Below are 15,153 nucleotides of genomic sequence, written 5' to 3' on the forward strand. Positions count from 1 at the left end.
CCAGTCTTGCTGTCCTATAATCCACCATTTACATTTAGTATGTAAACTCCCAGGGTCGATGGCATCTCCACAGCCCAGAGAAAAGAGCACAGAAGTCTTAGCGCTACAGACACAGCCCCTGTTTATCTGGCCTCTGTCACTGCTCCAGCCTCATTTATCACTCTCTCCTCAACTCAACAACATCAAAGCACTTGAATTTCCCGTAATATCTTTTGACATTTTGCGGTTGCATAACTTTAAGTTCCTTCTGCCTGAAATTACCTCCCCAAAGTTATCCGTCCTTCAGGCCTCACTTTGAGAGACACCTCCTCTCATCTCACCCTAACACCAGGCAGCATTGAATACCCGCTCCTCACTGCCTGCGCCATTGGTGTTATGCTCTTCCCCTAGCATGAAGTGTTTGGCTTCCTGCTCTGTTGCCCCATCTAAACAATGCACTCCTAGAGGCCCGGGACCTTGTCTCATTTGTCCTTTGCGTCCTCAATAGTCCAGGGCTCAATGCCTGGTGGAGAAATGTTCTTTGAATGAATGGATAGGTGAGTGGACGAATCCAGAGATGAAAGTAGGAATGGGCACACTGAAAATGCTACCTTCCTGAGAACACAGGCCAGGTCTCCAGAATGAGGAGTTTGGTTTAGATATGCCACAGAATAGGAAGCCATTTTAAAAATGATGGCTTGTAGGTCTTCAAGTAATTAAAGCCTTGAGTTAGAATGATGAGTCTGTCATGAAGTCCAGCGTGGATCCAAAAAAGTGAAGGAGGAGTGTGGAGAAAGCAACATGTATGAACCCCATCTGTGTGCATGGTGCTTTACACGATACCTCAGGCAAGACTCATTCCAATCTGATGAAGTAGGAATCATTATCCCCCTTTTAGAGATGAAGGAACTGAAACAGAGAAGTTAAGTAACTTTCTCAAGATCAAGTAAATGATGATAAATTTAAATCCAGGTCTAGTCTGCCAAGGTAACTCACCATGAAGATCGCATTCTTTTCGTAACTTTGACTGGCATAAAAATCTATATCATTTCCATACTTGACCCAAAATATGTGAAGTGCTCTGAAATAAACACCATTTAAATTAATTTCTGGCTTTAAGATGAGGTTTATTTCACCTATAAGCAAGAAAACACACGCTGCCATCACAAGAATACTGCCAAAAAAAAAAGAAAAGAAAACACATGTCTACACATGTCTACTTAACTTCATTGGCCATAGGTTTACTCAACTATAAACAAATAATTACCTCATAGAGTTGGTATATAGATTAATGAGTTAATAAACTTAATGTACTTCATCTTGACTGGGCATGATGGCTCACATCTGTAATCCTAGCACTTTGGGAGGCTGAGGTGGGTGGATCAGTTGAGGTCAGGAGTTTAAGACCAGCCTGGCCAACATGGTGAAACCCTATCTCTACTAAAATTACAAAAATTAGCTGGGCATAGTGGCGTGCTTCTGTAGTCCCAGCTACTCAGAAAGGCACAAGAATTGCTTGAATCCAGGAGGTGGAGGTTGCAGTGAGCCGAGATCATGCCACTATACTCCAGCCTGGGTGACAGAGTGAGACTCTGTCTCAAAAAAAAAAAGTACATTGCCAGGCATGGTAGCTCATGGCTGTAATCCCAGCAATTTGGGAGGTGGAAGCAGATGGATCACTTGAGCACAGGAGTTCAAGACCAGCCTGGCCAACATGGTGAAATGCCGTCTCTACTAAAAACACAAAAAACTAGCTGGGCATAGTGGTGTGCACCTGTAGTCCCAGCTAAAAAGGAGTCTGAGGTGGGAGGATTGCCTGAACCCAGGAGGTCGAGGCTGCACTGAGCTGTGATCACACCTCTGCACTCCTGCCTGGGTGACAAGAGTGAGATCTTGTCTCAACAATAACAAAATAAATAAAAATAAAAATAAATTAAAAAATAAAATACTTAGCTAGTACTTGATATATATCAACACTTGATAAATATTAGCTACTATTGTCATGTTGTATTTCTTTTATTAAACTGATACCATTCATCTCGTAAGAATTCTAACCAACCATTTAAAATGTTCTCTTTGAACACAAAATTTCTTTACAGCTTGCATTAGATATAAGAATTATTTTGCAATGTAACATTTAAAAATAAATTATAGGAAATGTATAACTGAATCGTCTGTGAATACAACTATAAACAGCTGTACTACAAATATATTAAAATTACACATTAGAAGTCAGTCCATCAGATTGATTTTTAAAGATATTGCATGAAATATGAAATCAGACACATATGATGCACTGCTTTTGAACTTCTTATAAGCCCAAAAGGTACCACAACTTGTTTACTTGACAGCTCAGCCATTAATTTCAGAAAGGCTAAAATGAATAACCACCCAGGTTACAGTTGCCTTGCAGGAATCCCTCTGCTATAATCTCATAGTTTTTTCACCTAATTAATTTCCCCTTTCCTTGTACCAGAGTTTCATGAGTGTATCTTGTTTGGAGGAGATTAAGAGTCACACGCTTCATTAGCAAGGTGTAAATTATCAGCGAGGCCCTCTCCATCCACCTGCTTAATTGGGTTAATGAAGCACCTCTGCAGGGCCTTCCTGGGGCCGCCCTCACCGAGCTCTCTGCAGGTTTTACCTCCCTCGGCTGCTTGAAAAACAGGGAACTGTTTAAAGGCGCTATTGGCCTGCTCTGTTTCCAACAAGGGAATCCTTGTCTCTAAAGTTCAGCCTCGCTTTGGTCTTTTGAAAGAGAAAAATGTTGCTTGGGGAAAATTACCAACAGGTGTTTTTGCTTTTTCCCTTCTGTCCCTTGCTCTTTTAGATAATTTGCCACAAATGGGGCTTGAGTCAGCTTTTGAGATTAGGCTTGTGACCATTTTGTATAGAGTCCCAACTTCCTTCTAGGCCTTTTGAATATCAGTGCAAATGTCAGGAAGGTAGAGCCTTCATCATTATTTCTTCTGGTCATCTCAGTTTTTGAGATTATCAGGGTACCTTTTCTTTTTCATTGCATTTAAGTTCGTGAGTGTTGACTTAAAACTTCTACAGAAAATTTTTAAATTGAGACACATCCCAGCTATGTTTAAGCTGGTCATTTCTAAATATCCTTACTTATAAAGGAATATTCTGGTGGTTCTTCTAAGCCTTCTGGGAAATCTGCACACTGACCTGGGGCATGCTTATCTTATACCTATTAAAAAAAAAAAAAAAATGAGGCCAGGCACGGTGGCTCATGCCTGTCATCCCAACAGTTTAGGAGGCCGAGGCAGGTGGATCACTTGAGGTCAGGAGTTCGAGACCAACCTGGCCAACATGATGAAACCCTGTCTCTACTAAAAATACAAAAATTAGCCAAGCATGGTGGCACGCACCTGTAGTCCTAGCTACTCAGGAGGCTGAGGTGGGGGAATCGCTTGAGCCTGGGAGGCAGACGTTGCAGTGAGCTGAGATTGCGTGGCTGCACTCCAGCCTGGGTGACAGAGTGAGACTCCGTCTCAAAAAAGAAGAAAAAAATAATAAAGAACTACAGGTGTGCAATGTAGACATTTACTGGGAGACTTAAATAGGTTTCTGGTCTGCTCTCCACTGCCGTCTTTCCTGGTAGGTACAGCTGGCAGCTTCACAGCTCCCTCAGGTCCATGTATAGATGAATGGGACAAAAGTGGTGGGAACAAACTCTTGGGATCCCTCTTTGGCATTTCCTCAGACCAAATTTTCAATGAACTTAAAACTAATTAGAAGTCAACTTTGGGTGTTAGTGACTATCTTGGGACTTTTATCAGAGAAAGAAGCCCATTCGTTGTGCTTAAATCACTTGGCTTTCTGAATGAAATCTCCTTTCAGAATTTGTCACTATGAGTTCCCTTATGTCTGATAAGAAATGCTCCTCCTCCTCCTTTCTGAAGCTCCTTAAAGTGCAAGAAAACATACAGGGAGGAAAAAATCCTTTACTAGATCAAGTTCTCCCTCTGACCATCTGTATACACTTTGATTTAAAGGGAATCAGATAGAGGAGGTAGGTGGAGGCATAAAGACAGGAACAGAAAGAGGCCTGTGAACACATTCAACATGTGTGCTTGTTTTAGCTACTCAGGTGGAAACCACTAAGCATAAGCATGCTAAAGCCTTCAGTTGCTTCTGTAGTGTTTATACCCTTCAGTTTATATAACCCTTAACACATTGAAATTCAGGTTTTTAAGATGATGTCTCATTTGGTTAACAGTAGCCTTCGAACATAAACATACACACACAAGCACAGAACATACACAAACACTTACATGGATGACACACACATGCACAGACACACATATACAATTCTGTGTTTCACAGAAATCCATTCTTCAGTCTTACAATAGGGCAATTTAAGGCAAATTATGTGAATGACAGATTGGTCCATCTGTAATGTCAACACTGATAATGCAAATATGGTAGGGATTTTAGACCTGTAAGCTTTTTCTTTTATTATTAATGGAAAATTAATCAAATGTCAGCTGAATCTGTTTCCATTCACCCTTGTGAAATAGTGTTAATATTAATGTTGGGATCTGTTTATCTTCACTGTCAGTCCTGGTTACAATTATTCTGTTGTTAAGATAAGAAACCTTTACATTTACAGTAGGTTCCTCATTCTTTTATAATCACTCCCATTACAGACACAACTATCCACTTCTGATGTAATAATTCTCTTTTTAACTGTGTAATCTCTAGGACAACACCCATTAGCCTGCACCACGCTGACCTGAATGTGTGTGAGCCACCAAGAAGCATCCGGGGCTGCTCGACAGTCAGGGCGCAGTAGCCAGCTCCGCCACCCCAAATGTACTAGGAAACAAATATTAATCTATTCCTTCCTCTTTTCATAAGGAACATTTTTGCCTTTCTTTCCTTTGTAAACAATGCAATTTCTCACTGCCACCATCATAAATCTAAGGAGAGAAAGTAGCCTTGAATCCATACTTGCATAATGGCTGCACACAGGACATGTTCTCCAATCTGACTGACAGCTCTTTTCCATGTTTGTGAAGACAAACTAGCATCTCCAATCAAACTCAGTTTTCTGAACCTGCAGGCACTAGTCATGTTTGGACCATTCCCCACACAGGGAACCATATTTTCAGCCCCATGGCAATTTCAGGAACAGTCTCTGGTAACATAGACTGACAACTATAGGCGATATAAACAGTGTGCAAATAATATCAAAGGATAAGTGAGAAACTGGATCTTTTGGGAGAACCACCTGTAATGTCAGGTGATTCCCAACAATGTGATTGTGATCATATATGATGCTGAACGGCTCAGAAGCTACGTAAGTTGACTCCATACTGGTCTTTTTCATATGTACCTTGTATGTATGTTTCCAGCTATTGAAATTTTAATAGCCACTGGTGTTTTTATGCTTTTAAATTTTTATTAATTAAATAAAAAGCAAATGCAACTTTGAAGTCTCCTGATTTTCTGCTACCCTGAAAACATATTCTGACTTTTCAGATAAGGTGATTACTTTCAATTATGATCACACTCCCTCATATTTCTAAGTGAGTCTGTACTAGGAAAGAAGAAGGAAAGAAATCATGTGATTTCTGAGAATGAGACTTTCCCACTAGGTAATTTTGCAAATGGAAACTGCCCAGCCTTAGCTCCTTTTACTAAAATTTTATAGCAGTTGCTCTCAAATCATCTCCATTCATTTATTTATTCAACACTTGACAAACATTTACTGAATGCTAATACTCTGTGCTGAACACTGCACTAGACAATAAATTTATGTAGATAAAAGACAATCCCTACCTTCAAAGACATGCAGTCTAATGAGGAAGACAGGTCAGTGATTACCACAATGTGGAGTACTAGTATGACAGGGGTAGCCCCAGGCTGCTTTGTGAGCACTCAGACTAGGGCAGGAAGGAAATAAGAATGGTTTCCTTGGAGAAATGAAGCTAAGGATTTTAGAGTAGAAAGATATCTTAAACATCCTGTAATTCAACCTTCCTTCTATACACTATGGAAATTCCTTCTACAGACTATGGAAATTCCTTCTACAAAACATAGGACCAAAATTTCATCCTGTTTCTGTTCGGATGGTTCGTAGATGAATAGCTCACTGCTCTGCGAGTCCATTCGTCACACTATTTGGAGGCCTCATTGTTAATAATTTATTTCTTAGGATAAGTCAAAACTGTTTCTCCTTGTAACTTCTATCTATCACCACCCTACTACCTTTCACCATAGAAAATAATTAAATCCCTCTTTCCTTTTTCAATGTCTCCTATATTTAAAGACAGTAATTATATCCTCCTTATTTTTTTCTTTGGATTTAAATATTCCCAGTTTCTTGTAATGTTCTTCAAATGAGATAATTTACAATCACCAATCTGTGACTTGTTCTCCAAAGAGAACAAGTAATTGTCAAAGTCCTTCACTTTGCACTTCTGCGGTTATAATTGGGACACTATATTTCTACTAAGTCAGCCTACCATTGCATTTAATGTTTGTTACTTGATTGGGAAGCTCTCACTCTGTATTCCAGCAGCTTTAGAGTCAAACCATTTTTTTTTCCTGCAACTGCCCCCTAAATCTTCTTTTCTTACTACACACTCTCTCTTAAAGGCATCAACATACTTTCAGGCACCTAGACTTGAAAACTTAAAAGTCCTCATGTGGGTATTTATTATATCTCAGTTGGACTAATTAAATGGCTGCCAACTGGTCTTTCTGCCTTAAATCTCTCTCTGCTATAATCCATTCTTCAGCTGCCACCAAAGTAATCTTCATAAGGAAGGCTCTGATCATGTCACTCCAAGCTCATATATATGCTCTATCTTCTTAAACTTCCCCTGCACTTCTCATGGAAATTTTTTTTAACCAAATATATATTTTTACTTGCCACATTCTATTCGTAATCCTATTACATACCATGTGAGTAATACCTGTGCGATTATATTTACAACCTTGTTTAATACTTCAAGTTCACTTTGTTTATTACCTATATTCTGTGTATTGATATATAATTATCCAGGGTCATAAGTATTGGTTTTAATTCTCAATCTTTTTTTCCCCCATTACTGGACATTTTTTCTAGTATGATTTTTCTTTAAAGGCCACAACTGTTGTTCTCCATAGTAACAAGAAAAAATATGTATATCATAAGAGAAATACAAATAAAGTGCTATGGAAGATTCGGAGTGACAGAGATTGCCTCCAGCTTGGGTGCCATGACAGATAGGAGGAGGCCCAGGAAAATCTTCCTGAAAGAGGCAGAATTTGAGTTGGGCCATAAAGGATGGATAGAATTTTGGGATTGGGTCAGAGAAAGGGCATTATTGATTTTGGAACTTGCAAAGGAAAATAAACTGGGAGTGGGCAAAGAATTTTGATAGGTACCATTGCCAAGAACATAAAGTACAATGAGAAAAGGGAGATAAGGCCCTAAAAGGAAAAAAGGGATCAGATCACAATGTAGCTGAATATCAGACAGAGGCATTTGATGCCGTTAAAATAACAAATTTTCCTTTCCTTGTTTTTTTGTTTTTTGAGACGAAGTCTTACTCTGTCACCCAGGCTGCAATGCAGTGGCATAATCTCAGCTCACTGCAACCTCCACCTCCTGGGTTCAAGCAATTACCCTGCCTCAGCCTCCCTAGTAGCTGGGATTGCAGGTGTGCACTACCACACCTGGCTAATTTTTGTATTTTTATTAGAGAGGGAGTTTTATCATGTTGGCCAGGCTGGTCTTGAACTCCTGACCTCTGGTGATCTGCCTGTCTTGGCCTCCCAAAATGCTGGGATTACAGGCATAAGCCATGGCACCCGACCACAAATTTCCAATTTAGAGTGATCAGAATTCCATTTGTGCCTGCATTGCAAGCTTTGGATTGCCTATCTTTTCAAGGCCAATAAAGATATATACTAGGGGCCAGGCACAGTGGCTTACACCTATAATCCTAGCCCTTTGGGAAGCCAAGGCAGGAGGATTGCTTGAGGTCAGGAGTTCCAGACCAGCCTGGGCAACATAGCAAGATCCCATCTCTACCAAAAAAAAAAAAAAAAAAAAAAAAGAGCTGGATGTGATGGTTCATATCTGTGGTCCTAGCTACTTGGGAAGCTGAGACAGGAGGATGGCTTGAGCCCTCAACTGCAGTGAAGGCTGCAGTGAGCTATGATTGCACCACTGCACTCCAGCCTGGTGGCAGAGCAAGACCCTTTCTCTAAAAACACAGAAGATTTTTTAAATTAAAAAATAAAAGATAAATACTAGGTGTGGGTTTATATTGTGTCAGGTGCTCCCATTTGAATCAGTCAAAATATGTAGAGGTTAGTGGGTTTGATGACCCTTGCCACATATTGATGTATAATACAGGAAAATGGAGACACTTCCCAATTTGCCATCACGTGATGACTTTAGGCACAGATGCCTTTGTACTATTCAGTGCAGTGTCACTGATAATCACAACGTATCTCTTCCTCCTGGAGACAGCTACAGAATTTCTCCCAATTGCTAAGACTTGTACATCGCCTTTAAGATTCCTCCGAGTACGCTGTCTGCATCCTCTTCTGAGAATCTCTGCGTTCACCCTTCAAAGAAAGAGTCTCTTACCTGTTGCATGGCTCTAATGCTGCCAAGTTTCTCTTCCTCCTCCTGTTCCTTGTCCCTTTTATTATACTCCTTCACTACGTAACTCTTGCCACTGACTTTTTGCCATTTCAGTGTATGTGACATTTTTTTCCCCATTTGACTTCTATCTAGTCAACCTAAGCACTCCAACCTCTCCAAAAAGGTAGTTGAGGTTCTTCGCCCTAGAACATGGATTTTTATTTTTATTTTTATTTTTTCAGCCCAGAGGTCCTTTATTTTATTATTATTATTTTTAACACCTATTATGCCATGAATTCATAGGGAATAGGCTCCAGCAGCTCAGGCTCCTTCCCCTTGGTTCTCACAAAGTGTGCTTCTCTGGGTGGAGCAGGCTGGAGCTTCAGTTGAACCCAGGTACCTTTCTCTTTGGCTTCTTTCTTTTTCTGATCATTTTCCTTCACGCGTTTCAGGAAGCTATCTCGGCTCTTAGAGTGCTTAATGTGCTCAATACGCACATTAATTCTCTTGGCAAGGATCTTGCCCTTAACTTGTTTGTTTACAACAATGCCAACAGCATGCCGGGTAACATTGTAGACTCTTCCAGTTTTGCCATGGTAACACTTGTGGGGCATTCCTTTTTGAACAGTACCCATTCCCTTGATGTCTACGATATCACCTTTCTTATAGATTCACATATACGTGGCCAAAGGAACAACTCCATGTTTTCTAAAAGGCCTAGAGAACATATATCGGGTGCCTCTCCTCTTTCCCTTTGTGTTCGTCATTTGGCGAATTACTGGAAGATGGCGGTTCCGGCCGAAAGGCGAACATGGATTTTTAATGTAAAGTTCACAGGGGCAGCCCCAACACATACATATCCAAGGTGTTTGTGCATAGAATTCTGGGGGTCCATGAAATTGGATGGAAAAAAAGTCTATAATTTCATTAATTTCTTATGGAAATTGAGCATTTTCTTCCATTATGAATATAGGTAACAAACTATTGTACTTTTTTTTTTTTTTTTTTTGAGACGGAATCTCACTCTTGTCGCCCAGGCTGGAGTGCAGTAGCGCAATCTCAGCTCACTGCAACCTCCACCTCCCAGGTTCAAGCAATTCTCTGCCTCAGCCTCCTGAGTAGCTGGGATTACAGGTGCCTGCCACCACGCCCGGCTAATTTTTGTACTTTTAGTAGAGGCAGGGTTACGCCATTTTGGCCAGGCTGGTCTTGAATTCCTGACCTCAGGTGATACACCCACCTAGGCCTCCCACAATGCTGGGATTACAGGCGTGAGCCGCCGCACCTGGCCTTTTTTAGATGGCATCTCACTCAGTCACCCAGGCTGAAGTGCACTGGCACGATCGCAGCTCACTACAACATCTGCCTACCAGGTTCAAGCAATTCTCGTGCCTCAGCCTCCCAAGTAGCTGGGATTATGGGCACGCGCCCCTATACTTGGCTAATTTATTGTATTTTTAGTAGAGACAGGGTTTTGTCATGTTGCCCAGGCTGGTCTTGAACTCCTGACCTCAGTTGATCCACCTGCCTCAGCCTCCGGAAGTGCTAGGATTACAGGTGTGAGCCACCACATCCAGCCAGCTGTTGTAAAACTTATATGAAGTTTTATATCTATGTAATTAGCACAGTGTCTGTTAAATAGTAAGCATTCAATAGATAAATAATAGCTATTATTAATGATAATTATAGTTCATTATTAGAGTTGATAATACTACCAGTTTCGTGCAAAAGTAATTGCGGCTTTTGTCATTACTTTTAATGGCAAAAACCGCAATTACTTTTGCACCAACCTAATATTAAATAACAACTATGATTCTATGTGACTTCCTCCTCAACTCTGTCAAAAAATTTTTATGTTTTTTTAAAGAGGCAAGATCTCACTCTGTCGCCCAGACCGGAGAGCAGTGGCTCCATCATAAGCTCACTGCAGTCTCAAACTCCTGGGCTTAAGTGATTCTCCCACCTCAGACTCCTAAGTAGCTGGGACTGCAGATGTGCATCACCACACCAGCTAATTTTGTTGTTGTTGTAGAGACAAGGTCTCACTATATTGCCCAGGCTGGTTGGAAACTCCTGGCCTCAAGAGATCCTCCCAGTTTGGCCTCCCAAAGTGCTAAGGATTATAGTTTTGAGCCTCTGCACCTGGCCTAAGAAATGTTTTCTAATAGACGTTTTTCTTTAGAGCAGTCTTCAATTCACAGCAAAATTGAGCAGATAGAGATTTACCTCGAGACTTTTTGTCTAAAAACATTCATCATTAAAAGTATTCTGTAAAATAGTGACAATGAGAAATTCAGTTCAATTCAATTCAATGAATATTTATTAAAGAATTATTGTGTGCTGGGCTATATACTGTATGCGAGATGGTGATGATGATGATGATTACTATTATTATTATTATTCTGAGACAGGGTCCCACTGTTGCCCAGGCTAGAGTACAGTGATACAATCATGGCTCACAGCAGCCTCAACCTCACAGGCTCAGGCGATCTTCCCACCTTGGCCTCTGAAGTAGCTAGGATCACAGGCACGCCACCATGCCTGGGTAGTTTTTTTATTTTTGTAGAGCCAGGGGTCTCCTTAAGTTGCCCAGGCTGGTCTTGAACTTCTGGGCTCAAGCAATCCTCCCACCTTGACCTCCCAAAGTGTTGGGATTACAGGCATGAGCTATCATGCCTGGCCAGTGCTGAGATTATAAAATGGATAAGACCTGGCTTTCTGCCCTGTGTAGCTCCTGGTCTAGCTGGAAAGGTAACCATGTAAACAAACAGTTGTGATAACTTGTATTAAGTACTAAACATTAGTATTTGCAAAGTGCTGTGACAACTTGGTAGACAGAAGGATTCTTTGGCCGAGGAATGAATCCTTGGAGCTGGAAATTCCTCACAGAGATGATATTTGAGCTGTCTGGAGGGATGAGTTTAGTAGGCAGAACGAGTACAGAGAGTTGCCAGGGAATGCCAAGAACAACAGTGTTTCTAGAATGTAGGGTGTGGGAATAAACAGAGGAACCTGAAAAGGTATTTAACACCTGGGCCAGGCCGTGTCATAAAACTTGCTACTCAGTGTGGTTCCAGGACCAGCAGCATCTGTATCACCTGGGAGATTGTTAAAAATGCAAATTCTTGGCCCGGTGAGGTGGCTCATGCCTGTAATCCCAGCACTTTGGGAGGCCAAGGCGGGTGGATCACTTGAGGTCAGGGGTTCAAGACCAGCCTGGCCAACATGGTGAAACCCACATCTCTATTAAAAGTATGAAAATTAGCTGGGTGTGGTGGGACATGTCTGTAATCCCAGCCACTCAGTAGGCTGAGACATGAAAATCACTTGAATCAAGGAGGCGGAGGTTGTAGTGAGCTGAGATCATGTCACTGTACTCCAGCCTGGGTGATAGAGCAAGACTCCATCTCAAAAAATATTACAAATTATTGGGCTCCACCCCCATATCTACTGGATCAGAATCTGTATTAGTGAAATCCCCAGGTGATTTATATACATATTGAGGTTTGAAAAGCACTGCTCTAAAACCTTAAATGCCAGGCTAAGATGTTAAGCCTTTATTCTGTTGTCCATGTGTGTTATCAATCTGGTTTCTAGAAGTAAGTCTAATAGCAGCACCAACCAACAGATTGGAAGGTGGAAAGCAGAAAGCAGGGGGCTAGATAATAGAGGCTTTCCACAATACTTTCTGATAAAGTTTTTACTGGCCATCTTCCTTGGTGAAACTGGCAACCAGTCCTGGTTTCATGGCCGAGCTCTGCTCATCTGAAGAGATGGGAATGGATCGTTAATGGGGGCTTAGAGCATCATCATATCAGCCATTAACTGGAGGGGAGGCAGTTTTTCCTTGCTACTGCAATTACTTGCCCTGTGCCTAGAATGTTTAAACTAGACATTATTTTGTATCTATCAGTGCTATTTTAGGGAAAAAAAAAAGAACAACAACAAGAAGAAGAAATTCTGCAACACACCTTCTTCCCTATTAACATAAGAACTAGTTTGTTAGGCTAGGCACAGTGGTCATGCCTGTAATCCCAGCACTTTGGGAGGCTGAGGCGGGAGGATTACTTAAACCCAGGAGTTTGAGACCAGCCTGGGCAACATGGTGAAACCCTGTCTCCACAAAAAAATTAAAAATTAGCCAGGTGTGTTGGCGCATGCCTGTGGTCCCAGCTACTCAAGAGGCTGAGGCAGGAGGATCATTTGAGCCCAGGAGTTTGAGTCTGCAGTGAGTTACATTCATAACACCATACTCCAGCCTGGGCGATACAGAGAAACCTTGTCTAAAAAAAAAAAGAAAAGAAAAGAAAAGAAAAATAAAAATTAATTTTTTAGATGTTTGATGTAAATTTAAATGGCCTAATGAATTAGTAGCACTTAAAAGTAGTATTAATAATAGTGACAATTCAAAATATATTAACTTTTATTTCTTAGCAAGATACCTGTTCTTCTAAAATGAAAGAGTATTTATTATCTGCAAGAAAATCTTCCTTCTTGACCAACATTGCATCCTAATGTATACCTGTGATTCTTTCTTTATTGTTGGGGTAGCCAGCTGAGTGATGTCTTAGAAGTATCCATAACCCCACATTTTATAGCAGAAACATATCAGAAGGGGCCCCATAGCAGTTCAGCCAATGGACACACCTATCCCCTCTTCCTACCTGACTATGGACAAGTGGGAAAATTAGAGCTTAGTTACTAAACCAAGTTCTAAATATACCATCACCACCATTCTCTGTCCCTCTTGTTCTGTCTCTCTCTCTCTCTCTCTCTCTCTCACACACACACACACACACACATCTTTCTTCAGAAATTTCTCCATTGGTGTCATCTGTGAACAAGGCTAGCCCCATAGCAGATGCAGAAGAAATGAGGACGTGCACACTAAATTAGGAAAAGAGACAAAAATATAATTTCACTTTATTATTAAAGAAAATACAAATGTGTATAAAAAACTACCTTGTAACTTGATTTGAACATTAAGTCCATTGTTACCTAACAATGTATTGCAAGTATGTAGGGAGCACAGCCTGTTGACAGGGTTCAGGAATGTCACTACACATTGTGCCACTTGAGAAAGATTTGGGAACAGTCTGGGCACTCCCTCTCTGAAAGAGCTGTGGAAGCTACACAAAGCTTTCTAATGCTAGTAGCATGCCAGGTTTTCTAAGAGACGCATTTTCACTTTTTTGTTTTCCTAGTAGGATTATTACTAGTAGGATCTACTAGGATTACTACTACATCATAGAAAAACAAAAACAAAATCAAACCCTGTACTATTTTTCTCGAAATCAACTAGTTTCTAAGTTTAACTACCAAGTCAGAACTTTGGCATTTAACTGGTATATCAGTTACTACTTTTAATACCATGTTTTCTCCTACTTTGATTTTTTCTTTTTCTTCTTTTTTTTTTTTTTTGAGATGGAATCTTGCTCTGTTGCCCAGGCTAGAGTGCAGCGGCATGATCTCGGCTCACTGCAACCTCTGCCTCCCAGGTTCAAGCGATTCTCCTGCCTCTGTCTCCCAAGTAGTTGGGATTACAGGCATACACCACCATGCCTGGCTAATTTTTGTACTTTTAGTAGAGACAGAGTTTTACCATGTTGGCCAGGCTGATCTCGAACTCCTGACCCCAGTCTCCCAAAGTATTAGGATTCTGTGTGCAGTTTTTAGTTTGAAATTTTAGTAAAACTCACCGCACAGATTAGTTTAAACATATTCAATATTTTACTAAGTTAGCTCACTTCCAGTGAATCAAGGGTATAACAATGACTACTGAGGTTTAAATTGGGACATAAGAATAGTACTTTTTCCAATTAACTTTCTAAATAGAATAAAGCCACTAGCCACTCTGCTCCTGTGCTCCTGTCCTTATCTCCCTTGTCTTGGTGACCAGGGGAAATGCTGACCATCCTCTGGTCATGACAAAGACAGAGTGGGAGAAAGGTTGTGGGCTGCGGATGGACTGCCAAGTCCATGCCAGTTGTAAAAAGGGAAATTATTAAGCCACAGCAGCCTTTTTGAGAACCCATTGATGCCAGGCGCCACAAGAAGGAAACCTGCATTGGCAGGTTTTGTTATTTTTTAACTTGACCCTGACAATACCTGCTGGGTTACCTGCACTTTCTGCCAAAGAAGTGTCAAATGAGGGAGGAAGTTTGCACACCTGGTGAATTAAACCTTACAATACCATTTGGAGAGAGGAAAGAGAGAGCAAGGTGACTACAGAAAAGAACAGAGACAAGAAATAGAAACTAGGAGGGAGGAGGAAGAGTAAAGAGACAAACAATTTGAAGGAATTCTCTTATGACATTTTCCAAGATCACATTACATCACCGGGACAGATATAAGTATTATAATAGCCCTAGAGTGGGACAATTTGCTACTCTGGGTTTGAGTTTTTGTACCTGGAACTCAAAAGCAAACTGCATCAGCCACTGTGCCTATCTTAGATTTTGATGACCTGTTTGGCTGGGCTGCTACTCTATGGAGTTTTCAAACGCATATAATTAAACATTAAGTGGCCTCTTAATGGACTGTCTTTTCCAAAAGGGCCTTTGTTTAATTTACAA

The 15,153-nt window shown here is 40.8% G+C and overlaps 1 pseudogene; it reads right to left on the reverse strand.

Moving 5' to 3' along the window:
* Nucleotides 1-8,847: 8,847 nt before the first annotated feature.
* LOC103229055 (large ribosomal subunit protein eL21-like) lies at nucleotides 8,848-9,363 on the reverse strand (annotated as a pseudogene).
* Nucleotides 9,364-15,153: the final 5,790 nt, after the last annotated feature.

Source organism: Chlorocebus sabaeus, chromosome 24, assembly GCF_047675955.1.
Source record: "Chlorocebus sabaeus isolate Y175 chromosome 24, mChlSab1.0.hap1, whole genome shotgun sequence".
Taxonomy (NCBI): Eukaryota; Metazoa; Chordata; class Mammalia; order Primates; family Cercopithecidae; genus Chlorocebus; species Chlorocebus sabaeus.